Raw genomic sequence first — 14832 nt, 5'->3', positions numbered from 1 at the left:
CACACGCCCGCCCCGCCCCTCGCCTCGCCCCGCCCCGCCCCTGGCCGCCGCCTCGGCCAGACTTCGACCCTGACAGTTGGCTCCGCCCCTGGCCGCAGGCTGGGCGAACTGGCGGCACCTAGGCTCTCCTGTCCCTACCCACCCTCGCTCAGAGCGCACCCCGCCCTGCACCTGCCAGCCTTTCCGGGAGCATCGGTGCTCGCAGGGCCCTCTGGGGATAATGGGGTGACTGTGGTTGCGCACTCAGAATCCAGTTGGGTGATGTGGGCCGCTGAGTCCTGGCAGCAAACGCTGCTGACTTATGTGGGCATGGCGGGACCCAGGACTTCCTGGACGTGAAGCGGTTGGGCTCAAGGGGCATCGGGGCCCTGGAAGATCACTGAAATCTGTTCTAATACCCGGTTAGAAAGCAAAGCGAAAGGAAAGTGGGTTAGCCGTCCAGACTTCCTAGCTGGGTGGATGATCCTTGTTCGGCTCAATCCTCGGTTTCCCCCCTCCACATACGGAAGAGAGATTGTAAACACTCAAGAGTTGCGGTGATAATTAACTGAGATCAGGCACATACGTTGGTTGCACACGGTAACTATGGAGGTGTTTTGTTTTTGCATTAAACTGCTTTCTACCAATTGGAGTCGGCAATGAGACGATATGGACACACCTCTCTGCTGGGAAGGGTGGAGCTAGCCTGGAGGTAGGAGAAGGGAAGGAGTCTCTTGTGCTGTGTCTCCACTGTGAAAAAGGCGGAGAGTTGGAAGGGTGGAGCCAGAATGGGAAGAAGGGACAGGCCAGCCCGCAAAGCCAAGGCTGTGGAAGTGGCCATTAGTGGGAAGTGGCCCAGAATACATCTAGGTCCCTCACCTCCACACCCAACTAGTTCCCTTTATCCCTGTTCCCTCCTCCGCTTACTGCCCCTGTTAAGGAAAGTGAGGTACACAGAGAGAAAGTAGTCCAGGCCAGAGCTGACTTCCTGCTCTCAGAAGTATTCATGGGGCTGCCAGTTGAAGCCATATTCAGCAACCACAGAGAAACGCTGATAGAAACCTATGGAGAAGTCAGAAGTCCAACCCGGGTCTCTCAAGACTGCCCAGCAACAGGATAAGGGACCTGCTGCTTCCTACCTGGCCATATCCCAGCCTGGTTTCTTATTTCACTAGAAGCCATGTTGAGCTATGTGGAAACTGCAAGTTACAGGGAGACTGGAAGGAAATGCACTCTCCCTTTAATTGGAAGTTGAGTGGATTGAATGCCTTCCTGGTACTCAAGGTTTGAAAGTCAATCATCATCATCATCATCATCATCATCATCATCATCATCATCATAGCAGCCCTTTATGGGGTGGTTACACAATAACACCACCTTGTAGATATCCTTTCCAGCCTTTACAGTTTATTTTACAAGACGAAGTCATTTAACACAAGGGAGATCTGAACTTCAAGACAGTTAAGTATCTTGCCCAAGGCCACACACATTTTAAGTTAACTAGTTAAGACGCGACTTGAAAGCTCAGGCCTGGTGCACACACCTTTAACCCTACCACTCAAGAGGCAGAGGAAGGCAGATCTCCATGAGTTCCAGGCTAACCAAGGCTACATAGTGAGACCCTGTCTCAAAGCACACAAAACAAAACAAGACAAAAACATGCACAAAACCTCAGCCCTGACTGTCCCCAAATCCTTTTGTAGCCACTGTTCACTTCTTTAAGGACGAAAACTCATTCATGTAGCAGATACTGATTGGGCCAGGCCTTGTGCTGGATTTTGGTAATGCTCTACCTATTAAGCAAGGCTATGATGGTCTCCTACTCTCAGGGATGACATTTTTGCGTCAGTGCAATATTGGGTAAAGAGGTAGCAGCAGTCAACACTCAATATGATCATTATGGGATGGTGAGGGAGGAGCACTCTGCGAGGAGCTTGGGATAAAGGGACTCCCATACCAGTAAGTAGAGTTTAGGAGCTGGGCTGGTATCTCCAGAGGAGTTGGGGCCTAAGGAAACCGCATACACCCCTCCCCAAACCGTGGAGTCCAGCAGTGGCCAGCAGAGGGAGCCCAAAGTCCAGGACCGGCTCACTCGGTGGCTGCTTATGTAACCGGGAAAGCTGGGGGAGGAGAGGAAACGCCAGGCACGAGGCCCGTCACACACAGGCACATGTCCCCACTGGAGTCAAGGGGCTTCGCACAGACAGGCGCTGCGCACAAACCCAGCAGGGCAGTGCTCAAACCACACGCACATGCAGCAAAGGAGAGCAAGATCAATGTCAAAGACGGGAAGGCGCCCCTGTATCCACGCATCACTCCCAGCAGAAAACACGGGCTGATGCAGTCTCTCGACTGGTGTCCCGGGGTGGGGTGAGCAGAAAAGGAAGGGAGCCTTTCAGACAGTCTCAAGGTCAGACTAAGGCATGGAAAGGGAAGAAGCCTGGGATGGTAGAGTCGAGGATGCAGTAGTGACCCCTGGGACTCTGGCACCACGGTGCGTAGCTGAGCTGGGATGTCGCTTACCATCATTACAGGTTTTTCCACCCACACTTCCATGTACTACCACATGTGGGCAGACATCAGTCACCGGTCTTGCTTCATACGCTTATTTAACTCATTTTGCCTCCAGATGGCATATGCACGAGACATCTAGGTGACAGTAAGGTGTCATGAGTATCATTAAAAGTAATTAAGACCCAAGGTCTGCCCTAAAACGGTTATAATGATTATGATCTGGCTGAACTATCATATGCTACAGTCACAGCCAGGGGACAATGACCCTCATGTTCAGAGACAAGACTGTTGAAGTGAATATTCTGCCCTGGGCTGGCTATGTAACACAATCTTATTTAGTCCTCAGAGTAACCTGTGAGCCCTTTTCTCCACAGAAAAGGCATGGAAGGGCTAGAGAATGTTAGACTTGTCTAGTGTTAGATTCCCTGCAGTCTAAATTGAGATTTGCATCTAGGATCCTCTAGCCTGTTACACTGTAAAAGCAAATATCACAGAAGACAGAAAAGAAAGAAGGAAGGAAGGAAGGAAGGAAGGAAGGAAGGAAGGAAGGAAGGAAGGAAGGAAGGAACCCCAGCACATACACACACATATACGCATAGAGCTAGAGATACAGGTATTGCTGAATCCAACTGACAAGCACATCAGCCACAAAACTAATACAAAAATGACACAAACACACACAGAGCATTCCACCCTCACTTAAATATGTGCAGCTTGGAGGGGTACTAAGGATCACACACAAGAATGTCCTGTGTTTGTGTTTACAAAGCCTTACCTGGACTACAGTTTCCTCCCCAAAGGGAAAGTTCCCTGCTGAGAGGTCACAAAAGGGGTCAGACTCAAAAGGAGAGCAAAACCCTCACCTGGACAACAAACTCATGCAGAGAATGAAGCAGGTGCATAAGCAAATGTAAACACACAAGCACCATCCACACCCAAACAAATTCCCAGACCCATAAAGATGCTCATTCTACCTCTTCTTCCTCCCCTGAGCCAGGCATGTGCACCCTTACAATGTATTCTTTCTGTGTGTGTGTGTGTGTGTGTGTGTGTGTGTGTGTGTGTGTGTGTGTATGTAACACAATCTTATTTAGTCCTCAGAGTAACCTATGAGCCCTTTTCTCCACAGAAACTAAGGCATGGAGGGGCTAGAGAATGTTAGACTTGTCTAGTGTTAGATTGTGTGTGTGTGTGTGTGTGTGTGTGTGTGTGTGTGTGTCCTGGTCCCTCCTCTTGCCCTGACTGAATGCACACTCCTAGTTCTCAAGCCCTGTGCCAAATGGGCAGCACAGTTGTTCAAGAATAGAGGAGCCACTATGCTGCTTGGGCCTCGGCATGACCTGATCCTGACCCACTGAGTGGGCCCAGCCATTTCTGCGCCCAGGATGAGCGCCAACTGCTTCCCACTTTGGAATGCCACACATGGATCCTCTGAGCTGGAATCCTCTGAGCCTTCTCCCCGGCCAAGTCCTGTGTTCCCTACTCCTGTAGTGTAGGTATCTGGGCTCCACCCCCCAAGGCTCCTTGTTCTCCTCTGTCCCCAGCCAGCTGAGAAGGAACAGCTGGTTCCGACTTCCATCTGGAGGGTTTCAAAGAGCTGAGGCCACCCTCACTCTCACTGTAGGAGATCCCTAGTGGGGTGGACAGCAGTGAAGGCAGGGGGTAGCCGCAGTGTGAGCAGACAGAGAGAGGTCTGCGGCTGAGCGTAGATGAACCTCACCGGGCGGGCGAGAGGTGGTTAGCACCAGGTGACTGCCTCTGAGTCACCAGGTTGAGCAAGAGGCAAATTTGCAGAACAGGTCATTTATGGGTTTGACTGCCTCCAGCTGAGCGAGGTGAGGAGAAACAATGGCTAATGCTTACTGAAAGGCTGCTTTGTGCCGGGCGGGCGGGCGCTGTGTACACACTCCACACTTGCTCATTCAGTCCTCACCACAGCCTCGGAAGCTGTGCTTACCTCTGCGTTAAGACCAGGAAACAGGCCTTGAGACCTTGTGTAATTCACCCAGGTTTCCTTAGCAAGCACACTCCGCGGTACTCACGGGCAAAAGCAAACTGACTTCAGAGCTTGAATTTTCGGAACATAATTCTCCCTCCTGTATTGGAACCTACACACACAGTGTGTGTGTGTGTGTGTAGCACACAGTGGGTGTTCTGTAAATATTTCTTGACTGAACAAATGCGGCACTGGAGGCCCGGGATAAGAGGAACAATGAGAGTTGTGTGCTGTGACTTCGAGGGAACAAGAGTGAGTTTCGTGCACCCCCACCGAAGACTCACTTCTCACTGTGGGGCTGCAGCCCCTCACAGCCTCCTAGGTGAGGGAAGAGCTGGAAAGCACTCCGAGGGGGAAAGGCTTCTCTGTTCTCCCCTCCCAAGCAGAACAGAAGGCAGGGGGGTGTGAGGGGAGGTGTGGAGGTGTGGGAGGGGCTGTACAGCCAACCCATCCAGCCTACCCAGCTCTGAGCCTCCTGCGCTCCTGGGCTCGCTCGCTCTTACCTCCCTCGGTCTCAGCTGAGGGGGTCCTCCTCAGCCTCTTTCCTGCCGCTCCTCCTCGCCTGTTCTACTTGTCCACCTGGACTCTGCAGGAGGCCAGTACCCCTTGGCTATTCTGGCTCAAGAGTGGACAATTCCCTTTTTGCTTGGTCCAACTGAAACAAGGGTGGAATTTTTCCAAAGGCTCTCTATTAGGAAAGTAAAGGAAAAACAAAGCCAGAAATAAAAACTGCCAAAACAAAGAAACAGATGGAACAGTGGGGGTGAATGCACTGGCCATGGGAGTGAGTGTGAGTTGGGTCCTGATGCTTAGACAACCCGCAACACACACACACACACACACACACACACACACACACACACACACACACACATTCTCGCAGCACCTGCCCTTGGCCCTTGGATGGCATTTTCCACATCGAACTGTCTATACAGAGCTTGTTTCCATCTGCCTCCCTGTCCTGACTGAGCTGCTCAAGGCCACAGTCAATTCTTGCTCTGCCTGGCAAGGCCTGGAAGTTCAGCAGACATTTGCAGAGAGACTGAGCCGTGAGGGGGGTGACGGGAGGAAATCAGTCTTTTCTCTCTGGTTACCCTGTGGCCTCCACGGCGGACACTTCCGTTTTCTCTGATCCCATCTCGCTCTGACCACTTCCATCCATAAACGAAAGTTTCTCCTTTTGTTTCAGAACTCAAACCTCTGTCTTTCAGAAATCAGGTAGTGAGGCTTCCTGGACAGCCTACTCAGGGCAAGCTCTGTGCTCCCAAGAGGGAAGGTGCTAGAATCATGTCCAGCTGAAAAAGAAACTGCAGTCCAAAGGCCGGCACCTTGGAAATCAAGGGCAGAAAGTAACAGAACATAGGTTCACTGAGCACTTTTGTCCTCCACGCCGAGTTAGTGACTACATACACAGGCTCAGAAAACATCTTGTCCAAATTGTGGTCAGCCTAAGATTTATTTTCTGGGCATTCTGACTCCATTTGTGGACATTGTGGCAATGATGTGGGTATGGAGATCTAACCAGCTGCCAGCCGTGGTGACAGGGAACCCCAGTAAACAGGCACTGAGTGTCAGCACAGAGGATACCATCTCTTGGTGTTCTTGGGGAGAGGGGATCAGACAAAACAAACCTAAAATCTGAGGTCTGAGTAGGTGGAGCAAGGATGTCAGGGCTAGCGGCAAGGCTTTGGGCAGACCTGGCTCTCACAGGTAAGGCTTTGGGCAGACCTGGCTCTCACAGGCAAGGCTTTGGGCAGACCTGGCTCTCACAGCCGGTGGCCTTCAGCCGATCACTGACTGTCCCTAACTTCAGTCTCGTTATCTCTAGAATGGGAATCACTACAGCATACAGGACTGACTTCATTGTTTCCTGGCGATCGTCAAGAAGATAAATTATGATAAACGCTGGAGCACATGAGCAGCAGGGTGGACCAGCAGATAGGAGAGGAGAGCCCTCTCCATGGAGCAGAGTCCTCTCACCCCCACGCTCTCTCCTCACTCAGTGACCCACTGTCTTCTTGTCTTCCTAAAGCAGTCTTCTTGGAAGAGAGTGACTTGCTTTGTCCAAAGCTTCCTCGCTGCATAAGCCTCCTCAGTGTGGGATGAGGGGGTGCTGTTCCCAGGCTTGACCTGCTATTAAGATGGCTTTCTTAAGCTTTGCGATCACGCCTTTAATCCCAGCACTCGGGAGGCAGAGGCAGGTGGATCTTTGTGGGTTCGAGGCCAGCCTGGTCTACAAAGCGAGATCTAAGAAAGGTGCAAAGCTACACAGAAACCCTGCCTCGAAAAACAAAAAACAAACAAAAAAAACAAAACAAACAAACAAACAAAAAGATGGCTTTCTTAAAGGTCACACCAGTTACCACTGAGGTGGAAAAAAAAAAAGTAATCAGTATTCATTTCCTTTTGCCACCTGAAACTTGGGCTTTAGAGTTCTTTGTTTTGCACCTTACAAGCATTCTGGTCTCAGCTGCAGGTTCTTTGGCTTGGTGTAGCTCTCCAATCTTTGCGGCTCCTCTGCCCCACCACCTTCTAGGCCAATGGCTCTCAGCCTTCCTAATGCTGTGGCCCCTTAACACAGTTCCTCATGTTGTGGTGACCCCCAACCATAAAATTATTTCATTACTATTTCACAACTGTGATTTTGCTACTGTTATGAATCATAATGCAAATATCTGACATGCAGGGTCTCTGATATGCAACCCTTGTGAAAGGGTCATTTGACCCCCCCCACACACACACACACAAAGGGGTCTCAACCTACAGGTTGAGAACCACTGTTCTAGACCCTTCTTTGGCCTAGGTATTGAGCAAAGCTCTCCCTGAGACTCCTGGCCAGTTTGTCCTCCAGATCCCCTCCCCTGGGTGGTCTCTGCATCAGCAGTCCCCTCCAAGCAGGTGATTTCAGTAGCCTGTGCTCAGTGTCGTTCTCCAGCCCTGTCTCCTTCACTCACGTGGCTCCCCCTAAAGCCGGGTCACACTACCTCAACCTTACCACGCACCACAGTGAAGTTATGACTTCTCTCCCAAACAGTTTGCTTCCTCTCCTAGCCTATTTTAATAACTGCACAGCGTGCCCCAACCCTCAAGTCCTTCCTCCCTTGCCCTGGGAGGAAGCGGCGACCAAATCCTAAAGGTTCCTTCTCACCCATCCCCACCTCCTCACCCGTCACTCCCCCACCCATATAGCTGCTACCTATCTCTTCCTTCCAGCCCCACACCTCCCCATCATGTGCGCGCGTGCACGCGCACACACAGACACACACACACACACACACACACACACACCCTTCAATCAAAAGAATCTACCTAGGGCACAATTTGAGTGAGATTATTTCTCTCCTCAAAAACTTTAAATGTCTCCATATTGTTGATAGCAATATTTTTCAAACTTTCTTGGTGGTAAAAATACAGACTCCCACTCCCCACCCTCGCCCTCATGAATCAGAACCTCTAAGAGCTGTGCCTGCTGCTCTGTATTTTTAACAAGCATCCAGGTGACTCTTATCACCACGGTTTTTATTTTGTGTTTTTTAACAGAACACTGGCATTTAGCAGGCTCTCTGTACCTGCTTCCAGGATCGTCTTCACAGTCTCCTCTGTGTTCTGGATGCCGCTGCGGCCCCCGGTGCAGGTGCCGGAGCTCACAGGGTTCCCTCTCTCTGAGCCAGACCGCTCCTGTCTATCAAGACCTAGCTAGAATGCCACCTCCTCCATGAAGATCTTCCTGATTCTTCCAACTGAGAATCATCGCTCTCTTCTTGGAGGTGATGTCACCCTCTAGTCTAAGTGCAATTGTGTGCAATCAGCAGCCACTGCAGCCTGGCTCACAGAGGCATGCAACTGGTACTTTTCCCTCCCCTTTATCCTCTAGAGTGAGTGCTCACTTTCTTGTCATGATTGTAGCCAGAAAACTTGGACACAGAGCCAATCCTTTTCCATAGCAAAGATGTTCAATGTTCAGCCACTAGAACCACTAGGTCTGAGTGCCAGGTCCCCCATTTGACTTAGCTATTTAGGAGCCGTGTGCCTCAGTTTCCCTGTCTGTGAAACAGAGTTGGTATGAGGACTAAATTAACATGCATTGTCTTTAGTTACAGAGCCTGGGGTATCCACTATCCAGGTGCTGACAGATGCTACACCTCCTGAGAACCCATTCCTGGTTTTCACTCAGCTACTGTGATGTTGCACCTCCACATGGTAACAAGCAAAGGGAGAGGGAACAGGTCGTACACAGACAGCTCTTCTCATTAGGACACTCACCTGCATCTGGATGGCACATGCTCACAGTCCTCGGACTCTGGCAGTCAAGGCGAAACCCACATAGGGAGACTCCAATTAAACAAGAAGACAGTACAAGGCTCATCCTGGAGCACCCTCATTGTGTCATTACCTCCAAGAGGCCCCCGTCTCCTAATACTCTCACTCTGGAAGCTGAGACTTTTAGCCTGTGATATAGTGAGGCTCGCTCGGTGCTAACCGCTTTTTCTGTCGCCGTGACCAAATGTCTGGCAGAAGCAACTTGCAGAAGAAAGAGCTTTTTCTGGCTCGTTGTTTGAAGGGACAGTCCATCGTGTCAAGGAAAGCATAGCAGGATCGAGAGGCAGCTGGTCACACTGTGTCCGCAGTCAGGAAGCAGAGAGAGATGAAAGCTGGTGCCCGGCCCCCTTTCTCCTTTCCATTCAGTCCTGGACCTCCCCCCACCACGCCCACGCAATTGTGCTGTCCACTTTTGTTTTTTGTTTGTTTGTTTGTTTGTTTTTGTTTTTGTTTTGTTTTGTTTTGTTTTGTTTTGTTTTGTTTTTTTCGAGATAGGGTTTCTCTGTGTAGCTTTGGTGCCTGTCCTGGAACTCACTCTGTAGACCAGGCTGGCCTCGAACTCACAGAAATCCACATGCCTCTGCCTCCCCAGTGCTGGGGTTAAAGGTGTGCACCACCACCACCTGGCCTGTGCCGCCCACTTTTACAGTGGGTCTTCCCGTCTCAGTCTACCCAATCTAGAACCTCTCACCAGCACGCCCAGAAGCTTGTCTCCTCGGTGACTCTAGACCCTGCCAAACCTTCAGCCAAGGTTGTCCATCACACCCAACATGCAGGGACAGCTAGTACCCACTCATCATTAGCTATGATACACAAGATATCTTGGGGACAGTCTGACTTAGTAACCCTCAACTCTGCCTGCCCACTGGAGAGCTTTGGGGACTCCAGAGGCCTGAGCCTGACCTCAAACAAATGATCCTTGGGGTGAGGCCCAGGTCTGGAACACGAACATGAAGCTAGGGTGGGAATCCTTCATTTTACTCATAGGAGATGGAGGACTTATTCAAGTGTTCTTGGTAAGTACAGTAAGTTCTGCATTGAAACCCTTCCATCCCTCATAGCCAATCCAGCACAACTTCTAGCACAAAGGCCCAGTCTTTGCTCCTGGTTGGATGGGATCATCTCACAAGGGGACCCATGGGGAGGGCAGAGCCTAGGGCGATGGGGCTGGAGAAGTTGGGGGAAGAGTAAGGAAATGGAGAGAGAAGAGAGACCTCAAAGGCCCAGCGTGCACTCTGGGAAGACAGAATCAAAGGCTGGGCGGTGGGGGGGTGGGCTGGAGACTAAATCGCCTGGGGTTCAAGGACTATAAGAGTGGGAATCTTGACTCTGGGTTGTGATGGTCTCTCCAGTATCGGCCCGGAATGGGGCATACAGAGGACCTCACGGAGTACAAGTTGAATGTCTCGATGATGACGCAGTGGCATCAGGGGAATGCACACTGTTGAGCATGCCACGTTTCTATAGGGAAAAGATCCTGGGGAGCGAAGTCGAGACACCAAGGAGGCCAAGCTCCCTAGAATTCTGCAAGTCCATCACAGGAGAGAGGTCATGGCTCTGGGTGCCAGATGCTCACAGGGTGTCCTGTCCCAGTTGCGCATCCAGAATGCCAAAGGGGACAAGCAGACAAATGGCACTGTATGCTGGGTGAAGAGGAAGGGGCATGGTAAGGAGAGAAGGAGGCAGGCAGGAAGGAGGAGGCGAGGGGCCAGGCCAGGCTGCCTCTTGACAGGGAGAGCAGGGAGGGTGGGGAGCTCTGGGCCATCGGCTGGGTCAGATCCTCAGCCAAAGCAAACTTACCTCCGGGGGCTGGGGGGCCATTCCTCCCCCACACAGATGGAATCAAAGGCAAACAGGAACCCTGCAGGGCCCAGCTGTGACCCCTGCCCCCAAACTCAGCAAGGCCCATTAACCCCTCCCCCCATCACTCCTAACACACTTTCACGGCCCAAATAATCCCTTGCAACCACCTCAACTAGTATTTGCTGCCTGAATGCCAGCCAAGAGATGCCAGGTTCCCCAGCCCAAAGAATACCCAGGCCCTGCCCACCGCCACAGTGACTCTGCATAAAATATCAGGGTCATCTTTGCTTAAAAACAAAACAAAACAAAAAAAAAAACATAGGCCTTTCCTCATTTCTGTGCCAAGAGCTAAAGGGTCCAGGCTCATTTCCTAGAACCACACTAATCAAAGTTGATACCTGTACCCCACTAACAGACAGGGCGGGAGCAATTGCCCCCTCATCTCCTCCAGAGTAACTGCAGGCTGCTTCTACTGGCCCCCTGAGCTGGGCCATGAGTTAAGAGTAAGTAGCCCGGAATTTGGGGAGCAGCAGAAGTGAAAAGGGATCTCAAAGGCTTTCTGGTGCTCGTCACTCACACGGAAAGGTCAAGGCTAGCACCGAGCCCGCCCGAGGTCATACAAGTGGTTGGTGGACATGCTAGGACCTGACTTTCAGGCAAGTTCCCACTCTACAGGACCATGACCCTGACCCCAGAAAGGGCAGGTGAGAAACAGACACAGAATACCGTGCATCACCATGCCTGAGAGAGCCGACCTACAAATGTTGTCATTTTTAATCTCCTGAACACCTCCACCTGTGTGTCCACTGGGACCCAGTGTGGATGGACCATTCTGGATTCAAAGAAAGCAAAACGGCAATGGGTCAGAGGCGGACAGACCATGGGGACTGCTTCCCAGAGCTGTCCCCCTCTCTTTCCTGAATTCCATACAGTATGATTTGAATAATCCAAAGAGGACACTAAAAACCGTCTGGGGAAAAGATTAAAGATGGCCGACCTCGGGAGAGCCTGAGGAAGAGAGCTTTTAGGAGCTACACTGAGTACACAGAGAAGAGAGACCAGGAAGAAAACAGAGGAACCGGCATCGAGGAAGAGATGAGAAAAAACCCCACACGGGGTCCAGTGGGGAAACTCAGAAGGCAGCAGGCCTAGGGCAGCTATGGCTGTGACTTGGAGCCCAATATTCCCACTGCCAAGGCCACTGCAATCCGAGGGAACGGGAGCAGAGGACTAGGGAGAAAGGTGGAATGAAAAAAAAAAAAAAAAAAAAAAAAAACAAAAACCGCCTTTTGGGGCACTAATTAAGGCCACCTCGGCCTTCTAGACACCCAACTGATTTTTCACCCCAAGATGGTCTTTCTTTGAAAGCAAAACAGTTCTCACCCACACCCACACCCCCAGAAGGCTCCAGAAGCCTGGCAGCGGTGACAAGACCCGTCAGAATGGAAGAAGAAAAGTGCAGGGAGAGACGAGACAGTCCAGAGGGCTGGCAACGGAGACCAGGCAAGAGGGAGCGGAGCAGAGGAGTGGGGTGAGGGGGCGGGAGGAGGGCGCGTGGGAGGGAGTGATGGAGCCTCTCCCAGCTCTTCCCCCCCTCCCTCTGTCCCTCCCACTCTCTCTTTCATGATCTTGAAACAACCTTCAAGTCTGGGCTGGAGCTCCCAGGAGGCCAGTCACTTAGGAAACAAAACTGTTTCCTTTACAAGTCCATCTGCAGCTGAGCGCCCCCCCCTCCCCCTTGTATACTCACTCTCCCATGGACTCTCACGTACACCCACAGTCCCACACAGCCTTCCCTGTAGCACACGTGCATGCCTGCACACGAACATGTGCACACCACACACTCCTGTGCAGATGGCGAATGTGTGATAGATGGGCCACCCATCCAAGCAAGCAAGCACTGCCCTGCCCTGTCCTGTCCTGGTCAACTCCTCTCTCATAGAGTCTGAGTTGACTTCTAAACCTTGCTGTGTCGTTTAGGGTAACCTTGAACTTCTGATCCTCCTGCCTCTCTCTACCTCCCAAGTACTGTGATGAGAGGCATGTTCTACAAGCCTCGGTTTAGGGAGTATCTTAGGGCTAGATCCCAGGGTTCCACGTTTGCTAGAAAGGGACTCGACCAACTGAGCCACCTGCCCAGACTGAAACTCCTTTGGAAGTAGCACTTGGTACATTCTGACCTACAGAATCCCACAGCGAAGTGTCCCCTTTGGGCATAACTAGCATCCCTGCCACTAGGCTAGCACATGTCCCTAGCTCTCTTTGTTCACTCCCCCTGCATACACATACTTAATTCTCAGACCTCAACACCACTCCTGCCTTCCTACCTCCTGCTTTCCCCTCTTTCTGTCTTCCTCCTTGGTTCCTTTCTTGACTCAAATGAGTCCCCCTGTCTGGCTCCACAGGTGGCCAACCCAGGCACAACAGATCAGAGGGCCGGGGCGTCTACTCCCACCCCGTGCTCTGGAGTCTGGGATAGACTCCCAGCGCCTCCACAGAGGGAGTGGCCGGGGAGGCAGGGGTGAGCAGCAGATGGCAGACGACCTGCCGAGCGTCACTTGTGGCAACCCACGTGTGTGTGAGCAGCCGTGTCCTTGGGGCTGTGGTCACCCTAATGCAGGGCATGGCAGGGAGCCCTAACAGTCTGTGCAAAGCCCAGGAAGGGCACAGCCCTTTCCGTTACTGAGCCTGGCTACAGAGAGCAGGGCCAGGGCGTGGGAAGGACTGGGCAACACCGGAAAGTGCCCGTGGGGGTGGGTAGAGGGGGATGAACACAGGAAGGAGCTCAGAGCCTCGAGCTTCTCTTTTGTCTCACCTTGTATCTTGAAGAAGCTAGGGAGATTACTCGGGGACTCTAGCCCAGTAGTATAGATGCCCCTTAACCCCAAGGGATCACCTATTCACCCCTAAACTCCACTGCCCTTTGGGTAAGTCTTCTGGAGTCTTGTTCACTACGCTTTACAGCTTCAGCGGCTCTCCATGTCCTTGACACACAGGGACTGTGTCCATTTCCTGTCACGGATTTCCCAATCTCATCTATTCCAGACCCAAGTCCAAGGCCTGGAAGGGACCACAGACCATGAGAAAAATCCATGCGTGCTTATCCTGCCCATCCTTCTTCGTGCCTAGGCCCGGGGGAAGCAGCAGGGGCAGGTAGGATCTGACCCTCGGATGCCTGTAATGGAAAAATCTCAGCTGCAGATCCGGAGGGGGCCAGTTATTTAGGGAATTCAGATGTGAGCCTTGTGCCCTGAGAGTAGATTTCCTGGGCAGGAGGTCTATAATCCCTCTACAGGGTGCTCTCTCCAGGGCCGGAGGAGGCCCAGCCCAGCCAGCCCAGCCAGCGGGTACCTTAGGCCTCTGGCCAAAGCCCAGTTCCCCTCCCTCCTTCTTCCTTTCCCAGTCAGGGTTCTCAGACCTGCCCCTGCTCAGCGGGTGTCCACTCACTCCATCTCTGGGCCTAAGGAAATGGGGACACTGCAGGAGAACCCTGTCCCCCGACTGCGCCTGGCAGGTGGAGGCAGGAATATTTCTTCTCTGTCCCCCACCCTTATTCTTTGGCTCTTCATCAAATGAAATACACCAGTACAGTACCCCCCACCCCCCAGCAGCTGGCATTGTCATGGGTCATCGGCTCTGTCCCCATTTCTATTGAGAATAACGTTGAAGACACCTTCCCAGCTGGAAGTGAAGCCCCCCCCCCAACCCCAGGTCCAACTTCCGGGATCTCCCATGCCTCTTGACACAAGTCACTCTAGGTGGAGATGCCTGTCTCTTTCCTCCCAGAAGGAACTCAAGGAAGTCATTGTTCTTTCTAGTTCATGGACTTGGTGTTTGAGGTGATAATGACTTCCATGCTCTCCCCAGAAATGCCACACCTTCCGGCTTTGACTTCCTCCCGTGCCATTCACCAACCTCAGACTCACCCAGAGCTCCTCTGTAGCAATGAAGGAGAGGCTCTTCCACTCCACACACAAAGAGGTGCTCCCGAGGGCCTGCTGTGCTTGGCTTAGGGCTGCCTTCTTGGTCCTCTCACATCCTCTGTCCTTCGCTCCCCCCACCCACCCCCGCCTCTAGGTGCTGAGAGTCTTGATTGTCCTGAACACTGGATGCAGGTGTGGCCAACTTTTAAATATCGTGACACAAAGTTGTCATCTACAACATTCACGTCATCGATAAGTCACACTGGAGAACTAGGCAATCACGTTATCAAAAACAAA

Source organism: Peromyscus maniculatus, chromosome 11 (genome assembly GCF_049852395.1).
Source record: "Peromyscus maniculatus bairdii isolate BWxNUB_F1_BW_parent chromosome 11, HU_Pman_BW_mat_3.1, whole genome shotgun sequence".
NCBI lineage: Eukaryota > Metazoa > Chordata > Mammalia > Rodentia > Cricetidae > Peromyscus > Peromyscus maniculatus.
Note: the sequence above shows the minus strand (reverse complement) of the source record.